At 42.6% G+C, this 12,500-nt stretch overlaps 1 protein-coding gene across 3 annotated transcripts in view; it reads left to right on the forward strand.

The window, feature by feature from the left end:
* Positions 1-5,310: 5,310 nt before the first annotated feature.
* Positions 5,311-12,500, forward strand: part of LOC143291146 (potassium channel subfamily T member 2-like) — a 105,236-nt gene continuing 98,046 nt past the window's right edge. For all 3 annotated transcript variants that reach the window (XM_076600822.1, XM_076600823.1, XM_076600824.1), the window contains exon 1: positions 5,311-5,434. The gene's annotated coding sequence lies outside the window, so the exon portion shown is untranslated. The remainder of the gene's footprint in view (positions 5,435-12,500) is intronic.

Below are 12,500 nucleotides of genomic sequence, written 5' to 3' on the forward strand. Positions count from 1 at the left end.
CCCCAAACAGTAGCCATATTACATTCCTTGCAAAATTCTGTTTTCTCTGTTTTCGCCTTCTCTTCTTCCTGTTTCGATCTGCAGTTTATGATTGCTGCAGCGAGAAAGTGTGGGCTTGAATCCCTGCTCTACCCCCCCCCCCCCCCAGCCCCCCACCCGCTCACCCCCTCCAGTCCCCACCCCCACCCACCCTCCCATTACCCCGGCCACCTCTCACCGAACATCGCTCATGGTGACATGTTAGGGACTTCTAATGACTCATGCAAAGGTGCACACTGCTTTTATCTCACTCCGGAAAAGGAGACAAACACGCGCGCAGGCAGGCAGGCAGGTACACACACACACACACACACACACACACCTATCCCATATAAATACACACACACACACACACACACACAAACCTATCCCATATAAATGCGCGCGCGCGCGCGCACGCACACACACACACACACACCTATCCCATATACATACACACACACACACACACACACACCTATCCCATATAAATACACACACACACACACACGCACACACAAACCTATCCCATATAAATACACGCGCGCGCGCGCGCACACACACACACACACACACACACACAGGTAGGCAGTCAGGCAGGCAGGTACACACACACACACACACACACACACACACACACACACACACACACCTATCCCATATAAACACACACACACACCTATCTCATATAAACACACACACACACACACACACACACACACACACACACACCTATCCCATATAAACACACACACACACACCTATCTCATATAAACACACACACACACACACACACACACACACACAGGTGGGTGTACCGCTCAATCTTGTTTCGCACACAGTGTCGCCAACAATTGGGATGGGCATCAGTCATGAAGACGTAATCATTGCCAAAAGGTGGCTTCGTTTTGATAAAGGAAAGAAGGTAGGAGAGAGAGAGAGAGAGAGAGAGGAGGGGGTGCGGGGGGAAGTGGGAAGTGGGGGAGGTCCAGAGAGAGATAGAGAAAGAGATAGAGAGGAGGGAGAGAGAAATTGAAAGACGTGTGTGGGAGAGAGAGAGAGAGAGAGAGTGGGGGAGGGGGTGCCGTGGGTGCGGGGGGTAGGGGGGGGGGGAGAAAGTGTGAAAGAGAATAGGACTGAGGGAGGGAGAGAGTGAGAGAAAGAGAGACAGAGATAGAGACAGAGACGGACACGGACATTGTTTAATTGCCATTGACAATACCATCCTTTGACAAGGTGGGACAACGTATGAACAAAAGAATAACGGCAGTGTCCAGAGAAATTATCATACTGCTAAGAGCGAAAAAGAAAAAGAAAAAAAAGAAAAGAAAAAAAAATACCAACAAAAAAACAAAATCATAAAACAGAACATATCAGAGTAAAAACAAAAGAAAAGAAAAATAGAAAAAAACAACATGAAACAAGACTATGAATGCTAACACATACATCACATTCATACATTCTTTAAGGGTAGCCTTGTTGTAGATAATGCAACTGTAGCGCTACCTTCAGAATCATATCAAGATACCAGGCCCATACGCGTACGCTCACAATTCACTCAGTTCACGTTCACACTCGCACACACGTTTGTATTAATTATTCACGGCATGTCAGTGCCCTTTTCAAGCCAAATACAAATCGAATGACACATCTCGATCATCCGACTTTTCTTTTCTATAGTATTTACAAAACCATTCATATAAGTTGTGAAATTGACATCAGGGCAACTGTACTGTTTTTTCGATAACTATAAGGTTTCCCAAAGATACTTGCTTTTTTTTTCGACAATCCCAAGCTAGGGCGATATATCTCACTAGTGATCTTATTCTTATTTCGTCATCTATCGAAAGCATACTGGTAAGGCCCATGTTCTACAAAGTTTCTGAGTTGAAAATTTCGCATTTCTTTCGAATTTCTTCATACTACTTAATACTTACACACAAAAAAGAAATTAATTTCATCTTCAACTAAAGCACCACACATAGGACACATGGACCGTGCGGACGTGTCAGCGGAGAACCATTTTGTGTTCGCTTTCAGGCCTGTAGTTCTTAATCAAACCAGGCTGGTTCTGTGCCACTTATTGGTTATCATTTGAATGTACTTTTCAGTCTGAAAAATGCTTTTAAAAGAGAGGAACCAACTGTGTTTTTCTGAATCTTCAACGTGGGCAAGCCAATCCTGTTTGTACGAACTTATTAACCTGTCTTTAAATTCTGCGAGAAATATCCCTTCATTGCCAACACTCCACATAATTCCAAAGCCCCGTGTGTTTAAAACATTCTTTACAAAAAAAAGCTTAATTTTCTCTCCCAAATACCTAACTGATTTAGAACCATTTCATAAGCTTGTCTGTTTATTCTTGCCAGTGGGAGCTGTGCTAGTCTTAAGTCAGTATCTAATACATTTGATCTTTGTTTTTATATGTAGTGGGTATCGACCATTTCCACCATATGACATTTTATTGGACGAATGCAAAGGCACCGAAAGGTTTCACTGCATATGTATGAACTTACATTTCTTGATTATCGTACAATCCCCAGATTTCTGCACCATATGATAGAACTGGTTCATTTTGTGAGTTAATTATTTTCAAGAATACAGAGAAATCGATACAATTAAGGTGGTTTTCTTTTAAAGATCTTATCATCTCCATTACCTCCTTCTTTCCTATTCTACAACTTTCCATCCATGCACTTGTTTTAAACGGAAGACCCAGATATTTATCAGAATTTGTTACTTTAACCTCACTTTAATCATTTTTCGTGGATTGAAAGATGCCCTCCCTTTCGAAAAGCCATTGCATTCGTTTTGTCCAGATTTACCGTTAAACCTAACCAATCAGCCTCGAACTTCTTAGTGCATCCAAATGGTTTTGTAGCCCTGCAGCAGTGTCTGATAAAAGAATAACGTCATCAGCAACAATAACGAAAACTCTTCTACAGCACCTGGGATTTAACTATGCTGTGTCTTCCCTTTCTTTGGTCACCTCTGTAGCAAGTTCACTGATGAACAAGAGAGGCAAGGCCTTCAAGACTCACTTGTGATAAATTAAGTCCCCTAGCATTAATTACAGAGTAATTTCCCTTTTTTACTATCTGCACCAAAACGTTTGCAAAATAAATAAAAATTCCATGCTTAGCAAAAGGAGTTCCTGTTTGAACAAAAAATGATAATAATGACTCCTCTTGTTGTTGTGTCAGAAAAAGAGGTCAAAGTGCCAAGTTTAGAGAATACAAAAAATATAAATATAACAGTAAATGCAGTTTGCATATAATTAGGCTTCTTTCTTATTTTTTGTGCCCATCCCAGAGGTGCAATATTGTTTTAAACAAGATGACTGGAAAGAACTGAATTTTTCCTATTTTTATACCAAATTTGATGTCAACTGACGAAGTATTTGCAGAGAAAATGTCAATGTTAAAGTTTACCACAGACACACGGACACACACACACACACACACACACACACACACACACACACACACACACACACACACACACACACACACACACACACACACACACACACACACACACACAGACAACCGAACACCGGGTTAAAACATAGACTCACTTTGTTTACACAAGTGAGTCAAAAATGAAGATGGTTGGGGACTCCACAAACAGCCTTGTTTAACTCCACGTGGGCAATGAAACAGGTCAGAGTACATGCATCCAGTACGTACACATGCAAGCACCGAGCCGAGAGAGTGAGAGACAGACAGACAGACAGACAGACAGACAGGGAGCAATGTAGGCGATCATTTATTTAATGTTTACGTCTTTCCACACAAGTGTTCAGACCAAACTTGAGCAAAGAAACCATCAACAACAGCAACAATTGCACACCACCCATCACCACTATCATCATCAATAACAACAAATACACACCATCAACAACAACAACAACAAATGCACACCAACACCACCATCAACATGGTGTTCAATGATGAAAACGGTATTTCCGAATCAAGACGACCATTGCCGCGAGAACAAAAAACAAAAACAAACAAAAAAACAAAAAAGCACAAAAAAACACACACACAAATAAAAATGAAAACAAACCAAAAAAAAAAAAAATTCCTCCACTACCCCTCTCTCCCACCCTCAGACCCACCCACCCTCCACACACACACACACACACACACACGCGCGCGCGCGCGCGCGCGCGCACACACACACACGCACACGCACTGACATACACACGCACACACACACCACACACAATCACACACACACACACACACACACACACACACACCACACACAATCACACACAATCACACACACACACACACACACACACACACACACACACATACATACACACGCACACACACATACACACGCACACACACTGACATACACACGCACACGCACCACACACCACACACAATCACACACACACACACACACACACACACACACACACCACACACACACCACACACACACACACACACACACGCACACACACACACACACGCGCGCGCGCGCGCGCGCACACACACACACACACTCACACTCACACACACACACATCTATTTCAAGCAAACACATACTCTTTGAATGTCAGAGTTTGAAATCGTTTTTACCAAACTTCTCGGAAAATTCTTTTGAATGTATTTTTGACAATTTCAAGATGTTATCTGCTATTGCAGAAGGTTTGCTGCATAGTCCAATTGGACATTTGTTAGAGTTGTTACAGTTGTTTGATGTTAGCGTTTCCTTCTATATCATGCCTATGTCTCCCCTTTTAAAGTTTTATTTTTTCCAATGCTCTGTATTTTTCCCCACCACACACACACACATACGCGCACACACACATACACACACATCATTCATCACCCTCTGCCCAATACCGTTCCCACCACCACGCTCCTCCCTCCACCCCCACCCCCCAGGCCCCCCTCCCCCCCTTTTCTCTCTCTCTCTCTCTCTCTCTCTCTCTCTCTCTCTCTCTCTCTGTCTCTCTCTTTCTCGTCTAATATCACTTAAAGTGGAAGACGCTAAACTGAAGACTACTACTACAAACACACACACGCACACACACACACACACACACACACACACACATATTCCTCGCCTCCACCACCACCACCACCACCCTTATTTCTTCCTTTTTATATGTATATGTATATATATATATCTTTTTTTGACACGAAAAGTAGGCCCTACGCTGCTTGCAGTCGACGCCAACATCTCTTCCCCAACAAGTAAAAAGAAAGAGTAGACTGAATGCAGCGTCCGTGTCTGTTCGACGTGTGAAAGAGCGTTGAGTGGCTGGAGGGGTCGCTCGTCACTTGGGCTCGTGAGGTGTTTAAAGACACACGTCTGTACGTGTATGTCTCTGTGTGTGTGTGTGCTGTGTTTGTGAGCTGTGTGTATAGTGGGAGTCGCCTCGCGTAGTACAGGTATGTGTTCATCTCGATCGTTCGTTTTCTTTTTCTTTTTTTTTCTTTGGTTATTTCTTTCTTTTCTCTTCTTTCTTTCTTATTTTTTCTTTTCTTTTCCTTCTTTCTTTCTTCTGCGCCTTCATAAAGAATTCAAACCCCCTGCCTCCCCCCCCCCGCCCCCACCCCTCCCCCCGCCGCCCGCCAAGTGGCATAAATGAATGAACTGATTACTCTTTTTACATGCGATGTGATTCTGGTTTGCTTTCCTCTCTCTCTCTCTCTCTCTCTCTCTCTCCTCTCTCCTCTCTCCTTCTCTCTCTCTCTCCTCTCCCCCCTCTCTCTCTCTGTTCTTGTTCTTGTTCTCTCTCTCTCTCTCCCTCTCTCTCCTCTCTCTCTCTCTCTCTCTCTCTCTCTCTCTCTGATCCATTACTTTTTCCACAAATGTTTCAACGACGAAGGTGGTAGAATGTTTTAAACGCTCATCTACCAGTACAGAGTCCGCTAGGGTCTGTGTTCCAATCCCGCTCTCGCCCTTTCTCCCAACTGGACTGACTGGAAAAGCAAACTGATCGAGCGTCTAGTCATTCGGATGAGACGATAAACCGAGGTCCCGTGTGCAGCACGCACTTGGCGCACTGAAAAAGAACCCATGGCAACGAGGGTGTTGTCCTCTGGCCAAATTCTGTAGAAGAAGTCCACTCTGACTGGTACAAACACCCCCACCCCCACAAAAACACCTTTATATACATGCACTACAGGCCTGGCTTATTACGTTGGGTCATCTGCTGGTCAGCCATCTGCTTAGCAGATGTGGTTTAGCGTACATGGATTTGTCCGAACGCTGTGATGCCTTCTCAAGAAACTGAAACTGGAGTGGCGTTACATTTTGTTTTCTTTTTTTTTTCTTTTCTTTTTTTGTATTTGTATTTTGTATTTCGTTTCATCACAACAGATTTCTCTGTGTGAAATTCGGGCTGCTCTCCCCAGGTAGAGCGCGTCGCTACATTGACAGTGCCACCGAATTTTTTTTTTTTTTTTTTTTCCTGCGTGCAGTTTTATTTGTTTTTCCTATCGAAGTGGATTTTTCTACAGAATTTTGCCAGGAACAACCCTTTTGTTGCCATGGGTTCTTTTACATGCGCTAAGTGCATGCTGCACACGGGACCTCGGTTTATCGTCTCATCCGAATGACTAGCGTCCAGACCACCACTCAAGGTCTAGTGGAGGGGGAGAAAATATCGGCGGTTGAGCCGTGAATCGAACCAGCGCGCTCAGATTCTCTCTCTTCCTAGGAGGATGCGTTAACTGTAGGCCATCACTCCACTTTTTGTAGTAATAGTGGTAGTAGTAGCAGTAGCGGTGGAAGTAGCAGTAATAGTAATACCTTTAAGACATGTGCAAGCTTTTCATTTTCGGTTACATTGCCTGATTGTCATCTTGACTTTTTTTTTTTGCATTTCTCTCTCTCTCTCTGTCTCTCTTCACACACACACACACACACACACACACACACACACACACACACACACACACACACACACATCTCCTTCTGATTCTCTGTGTGTCTCTCTGTGTGTCTGTCTGTGTCTCTGTCTGTGTCTCTGTCTGTCTGTCTGTCTGTCTGTCTGTCTCTCTGTCTGTCTGTCTGTCTCTCTCTCTCTCTCTCTCTCTCTCTCTCTTTCCGTGTCTCTGTTTATGTCTCTCTCTCTCATTCTCTCGCTCTCGCTCTCTGTCACTGTCAGTCAGTCTGTCTGTCTGTCCATCTCTCTCTCATTCTCTCGCTCTCGCTCTCTGTCACTGTCAGTCAGTCTGTCTGTCTGTCCATCTCTCTCTCCCTCTCTATTACTCTGTGTATATTTCATATTTTATTTTGTATCCATTTAATGTTCGTTATATTAACATGCACAGTTATGTATACTTATGCCCCCTCTCTGTCTCTGTCTCTCAAACTGTCTTTCTCTCTCTATATCCCTCTCTGTCTGTCTGTCTGTCTCTCTCTCGCTCGCTCGCTCGCTCCCCCCCCCCCCCCTCTCTCTCTCTCTCTCTCACATCCGAGCATGTTTTGGAAACTATTCGATTCACATATTGAACCCATCCTGACATAATTATGCACCGGAAGTGTTGGGTATGGAAGAAGAATGTAAACAAATTGAAGTCATTCATACATTTGCCACGAAAATATTTTTAAATGTCTCCCTACAAGCAGCTTTAAATTTATGGAATGTACCCACTGCTGAAATGTATTAGACATTGGCTGAAATTGGTTTCGCTTCCTCTGTCCAGACTGTGTAGGCAGGCATACGAAACACTTTTTGTTGCAACATGAACGTGGCTCATTACAATTGGGTATCGAAATTTCTTACCAAAAATGGCTTTGGGATTGTATGGCTAAGCCAGGCCACTGGGTGCGAATCCAGTTTAATCTCTGAATTTAAAGACAGACTTATTTTACGTAGCAAGCAAAATTGGCATACAGAGATAGAGAATAATGATAGATTCAGATGGTTTAATTCTTTCCAGAGTGTTTTTCAGGCAGAAAAGTATTTGTCATGTGTCACAAATAAGTGGCACAGACATAACCTTATTAGATTTCGTCTCAGAGTTAGTGGTTTAAAAAATTGTAAAAGATGGTTCTTAGCTGATAACGAAAATCTGACAGATGTTAATTGTCCATCTTGTGGAAACGGATTGGAAGATGAAGTTGGTGTTTTTTGTTTGTTTGTTTGTTTCATTGTACTGCTTAGTGACATTAGGAAAATGTGTTCAAAACTGGTCACTTTCACCGGCGTTCCTGATCAAAACAGTGTGGCGTGTGTGTGTGTGTGGGGGGGGGGGGGGGGGGTGAGGGGGGGGCGGGGTGAAGGATGTGTGTGTGTGTGTGTGTGTGTGTGTGTGTTCTTCTTCTTCGTCTTCTTTGTTCGTGGGCTGCAACGTACGTATACGAGTGGGCTATTACCTGCATGACCGTTTTCACCCCGCCATGTAGGCAGCCATACTTCGTTTTCGGGTGTGTGTGTGTGTGTGTGTGTGTGTGTGTGTGTGTGTGTGTGAGTTCTGGGGAGGGGGAGGATGGGTTTGGTCAGGGATGGTTGCGACTTGGCGCTCGCGACCTTGCGCGAGATCGAGAGTGAGCGTGCGTGACTGAAGTTGAAACTGCTTGAAAGCATGCGTGCGCGTCTGTGCTTGTGGATCAAAATTAATGATCATGCAAATTACTTGAGGTGTGTTCACAAGTATGCGTGTTGTTTCTTGCCCCCCTTGTTGTAACGCTGATGGACATTAAAAGCTTTGTCATTGTCCTTGTCATTGTCATTATCTCTCTCTCACTCGCTCTCACTCTCTCTCTCTATCTCTCTCTCTCACTCTCTCTTTCTCTCTTTCTCTCTCACTCTCTCTCTCACTTTTCTCTCTCTTTCAGTCTCTCTCTCTCACTCTCTCTCACTTTTTTTCTCTCTCTCTCTCACTCTCTCTCTCTCTCTCTCACACACACACACGCACGCACACACACACACACACACACACATACACACACGCACACATACACTTATCTATTTATTTATTTGTTTATTCATTTATTCATTCAGTTATTTATTCATGTTGCAACGTGAGATCTAATCTGCAAGAAGCAAACACAATCCGCTACCGTTCTCTTGTCCACTGTCACTGACACGGGCTCAAGACATTACAAAGATGAGCGATAAACCGAGGTGCTGTGTACAGCATGCTCTCTCTCTCTCTCTCTCTCTCTCTCTCTCTCTCTCTCTCTCTCTCTCTCTCTCTCTCTCCGTCACTGTCTCTGTCTCTGTCTCTCTGTCTCTCAAATTATGTATTGCTTCTATAATTATTTGGTTGTTGTTGTTGTTTTTTTACTGCTTTTCTTTCGCACGTGCATGCTTTTTCGATTTCAAATTTAATAGCCTGATCGCTCACTCCCCCTTCAATCTCCGCTATAGCTGTGTAGTGTTTTAGATGTCAAATTATTATCCATGTACCCATGTTTTATACTGTGTATGGTGAAGTGATAATTATATATATCGGGTGTCCCCCCAAAAAAGTGAACCGCTTTTTGACAAGTATTTTCTCAGTGATAGAGAAACCGAATTCATTGAAAATTTTCACACAGTAACCTTAGCGTATTTTAGCGATAAGTCTGTTTACAGTGACATGACTCCACCCCTTGCCTAGAAATTCCTTTACGATCCTTCTTCCACCCCAGCCTTTCTCCTTGAAACAGTTTTCAATGGTAACCTTATCACTTTCACTCAAAGGCAGGGTTGATCCTTCCAAACTGAAACTTTGGACAGAACTGATTTTGGATACAGACGACAATTTAAAAAAAATTAAAAAAATCAATAGACATGACACCCAGACAGGCTATTTTTAGACTGACACTGATTGACAGATGCCAACACCTTGCAACTGGCATGAACATGATGAAGGTCACATTGCACAGCTCTGATATTGGATTTTTTGACATGCTGTTTTGAATTTGACAATACTAGTATTTGGGTCCGAACGTTTAGATATTTTGCAGACTTGTTGATGATATCCTAAGGGTTCCTCTGTCACTGAGAAAACACTTGTCAAAAGGCGGTTCACTTTTTGGGGGACACGTGTGTGTGTGTGTGTGTGTGTGTGTGTGTTGTGTGTGTGTGTGTGTGTGTGTGTTGTGTGTGCGTGCGTGTGTGTGTGTGTATGTGTTTGTGTGTGTGTGTGTGGGTACATTTTTTTTTATTCTTACGTTTGTTTCCCCCTTGAAGGCTGGATAAAAAATAAAGCATTGTCCTGCTTACTCTGTTAACCATTTATTCTGTTCAGTTTATTCAATATTCCCTTACACACACACGCACTCACACACACACACACACACACACACACACACACACACACACACACACACACACACACTCGCATGCATGCACACACACGTACATTCTGTCTGTCTGTCTGTCTGTCTGTCTGTCTCTCTCTCTCTCTCTCTCTCTCTCTCTCTCTCTCTCTCACACACACACACACACACACACACACACACACACACACACATACATGCAGGTTCCCTCTCTCTCTCTGTCTATTTGAGTTCTGTCTGTCTGCCTGTCTGTCTGTCTGTCTCTCTCTCTCTCTCTCTCTCTCTCTCTCTCTCTCTCAACCTGTGTGTATGTGTGTGTGTGTGTGCGTGCGTGTGTGCGTGCGTACGTACTTGCGTGCGTCCGTGCGTGTTTATGTGTGTGTGTGATTGTGTTCATTCGTTCTTTTGCTGAACGTCTATCCACAGTTATAGTTTTAGACCTACCCCCACCCCCACTCCACCCATGCCTCCTGTCATCACTGCTTTCCACACCCCTCTCTACTCACTTTGCATTGAAAGAACAAAGTGTGAACAAAATAAAACAAACGAACCAGTCAACAGGTAACAGTACAACAAAGAGCCAACTGGGCTTCTAATTAAGACCCTGAACTATTATAAACTTAAATCGATTGTTTTCTAAAACGTTCCCAATGGAAGCAGATGGAACTGCAGATTGTAAATGAGTGAGGTAAAAGTGTTTTCAGCTGTTCGCATTCATAGATTATGTTCATGGGAGAACTACATCATCACCAATGCAAGTCTCTTTAGAAGTAGATGCTTTATTGTTGTTGTTTTTGTTGTTGTTTTGTAGCATTCAGTATTAGTCTGCATATTAGACTGGTTAGCCTTCTATTTCTGTAACGTCCTTTTGTTGTAGAAGAAAACATATCAATCAATTTGTTGCGAGCTATAGTTAGCATTAAGGAGGGTGTGCAGCCCGCTTTGGTGGCGGACTTTTCGTCGCTCGCAGTGCGAGAAGTCATATGACGACACGGGCAGCCACCACCGTAACTGGCTTCTCTGAGCTTGCACTGCTTTTGTTCGGACAACTTTTCGGCAGTGTTTATAAACGGATCAGTTCGAATACGTAATGACAGATATATATGACAAGAAACACGTTCAAAGTAAACATAGAAGATTAAAGCAAATACTTAACAGACGGTACAATAACATTGAAAGAGGCATCACAAGCACTTAAAACACGAAAAATGGCTAAAAAAGCTCAGGGACAGATGGAATGACAGTTGTCTTCTTCCATTTTTCTGGAAATGGCTAGGCGGTTTTGTAGTAACATTCTCTAAATGAAAGGTTCGAGAAAAAAGATATTCCCACTGCGGGAAGGTATTACAATTTGCTTAACGAAAAGAGATAAACCCAGAGAAAAAACTTATAAATTGGCTTCCTATACCACTATCAAATATTTTTTTAAAATAAAATATATACTTTTTCTGTCGCAAATAGAATTAAAACAATCCAGATAAACTCAGAATGAAGATCAGACGGGTTTTGTCGCCGGCAGATATGTAGAATATAATTCAAAGCTTACATACGATACATTCTATTTTTGAAGGAAAAGATCTCTCCGGACAAGTAGTTTCTATAGATTTTGAAAAGGCTTTCGAAATATATGTACAAATATGGATGGAAATATAATATATACACAGTTTTAAAACACTTGGATTTCGGTGATGACATTACTTGTAGATGGGCACAAGCGTTTTACATCAATATTATAGGCAATGCATCTACAAGCATCTGGATTGAACGAGGATGTCGACAGTAAAATAAAATTTAATAAAAATTTAAAAAACCTGATAGATGTTTCTCGCATATCTTATTGATAGCTAAATTCCATGTATGAAGTAGACAAGTATGTTTTTAACATTACTGTGGAACATTGCAAATTTGTGCAAAAAAAATGGGCACTACATACATGTCCAGTTCAAGATGAGAATCAAAACAATGCCACCATGAAATTAATGTGTTTGAATATGTATTGTTCTGCTTGCATTATGCTGTGGAATTGTCAGTATTTACAACATCAGAATATATATTCTGTACCTCCTAATGCATGAGGTATATAAATTATGTATCTGTAAACCTGAATAAGAATGTTAATAAATGAATAAATAGATAAAGAAAGAAAAAAAAGGATCGGAGGAGGGGTGGTGGAACGGGGGGGGGGGGAGGTTGGAGCGGGGGGGGGGGCGGGGCAGCGGGAGTAGGCGGGGGTGG

Source organism: Babylonia areolata, chromosome 16, assembly GCF_041734735.1.
Source record: "Babylonia areolata isolate BAREFJ2019XMU chromosome 16, ASM4173473v1, whole genome shotgun sequence".
Lineage (NCBI taxonomy): Eukaryota > Metazoa > Mollusca > Gastropoda > Neogastropoda > Buccinidae > Babylonia > Babylonia areolata.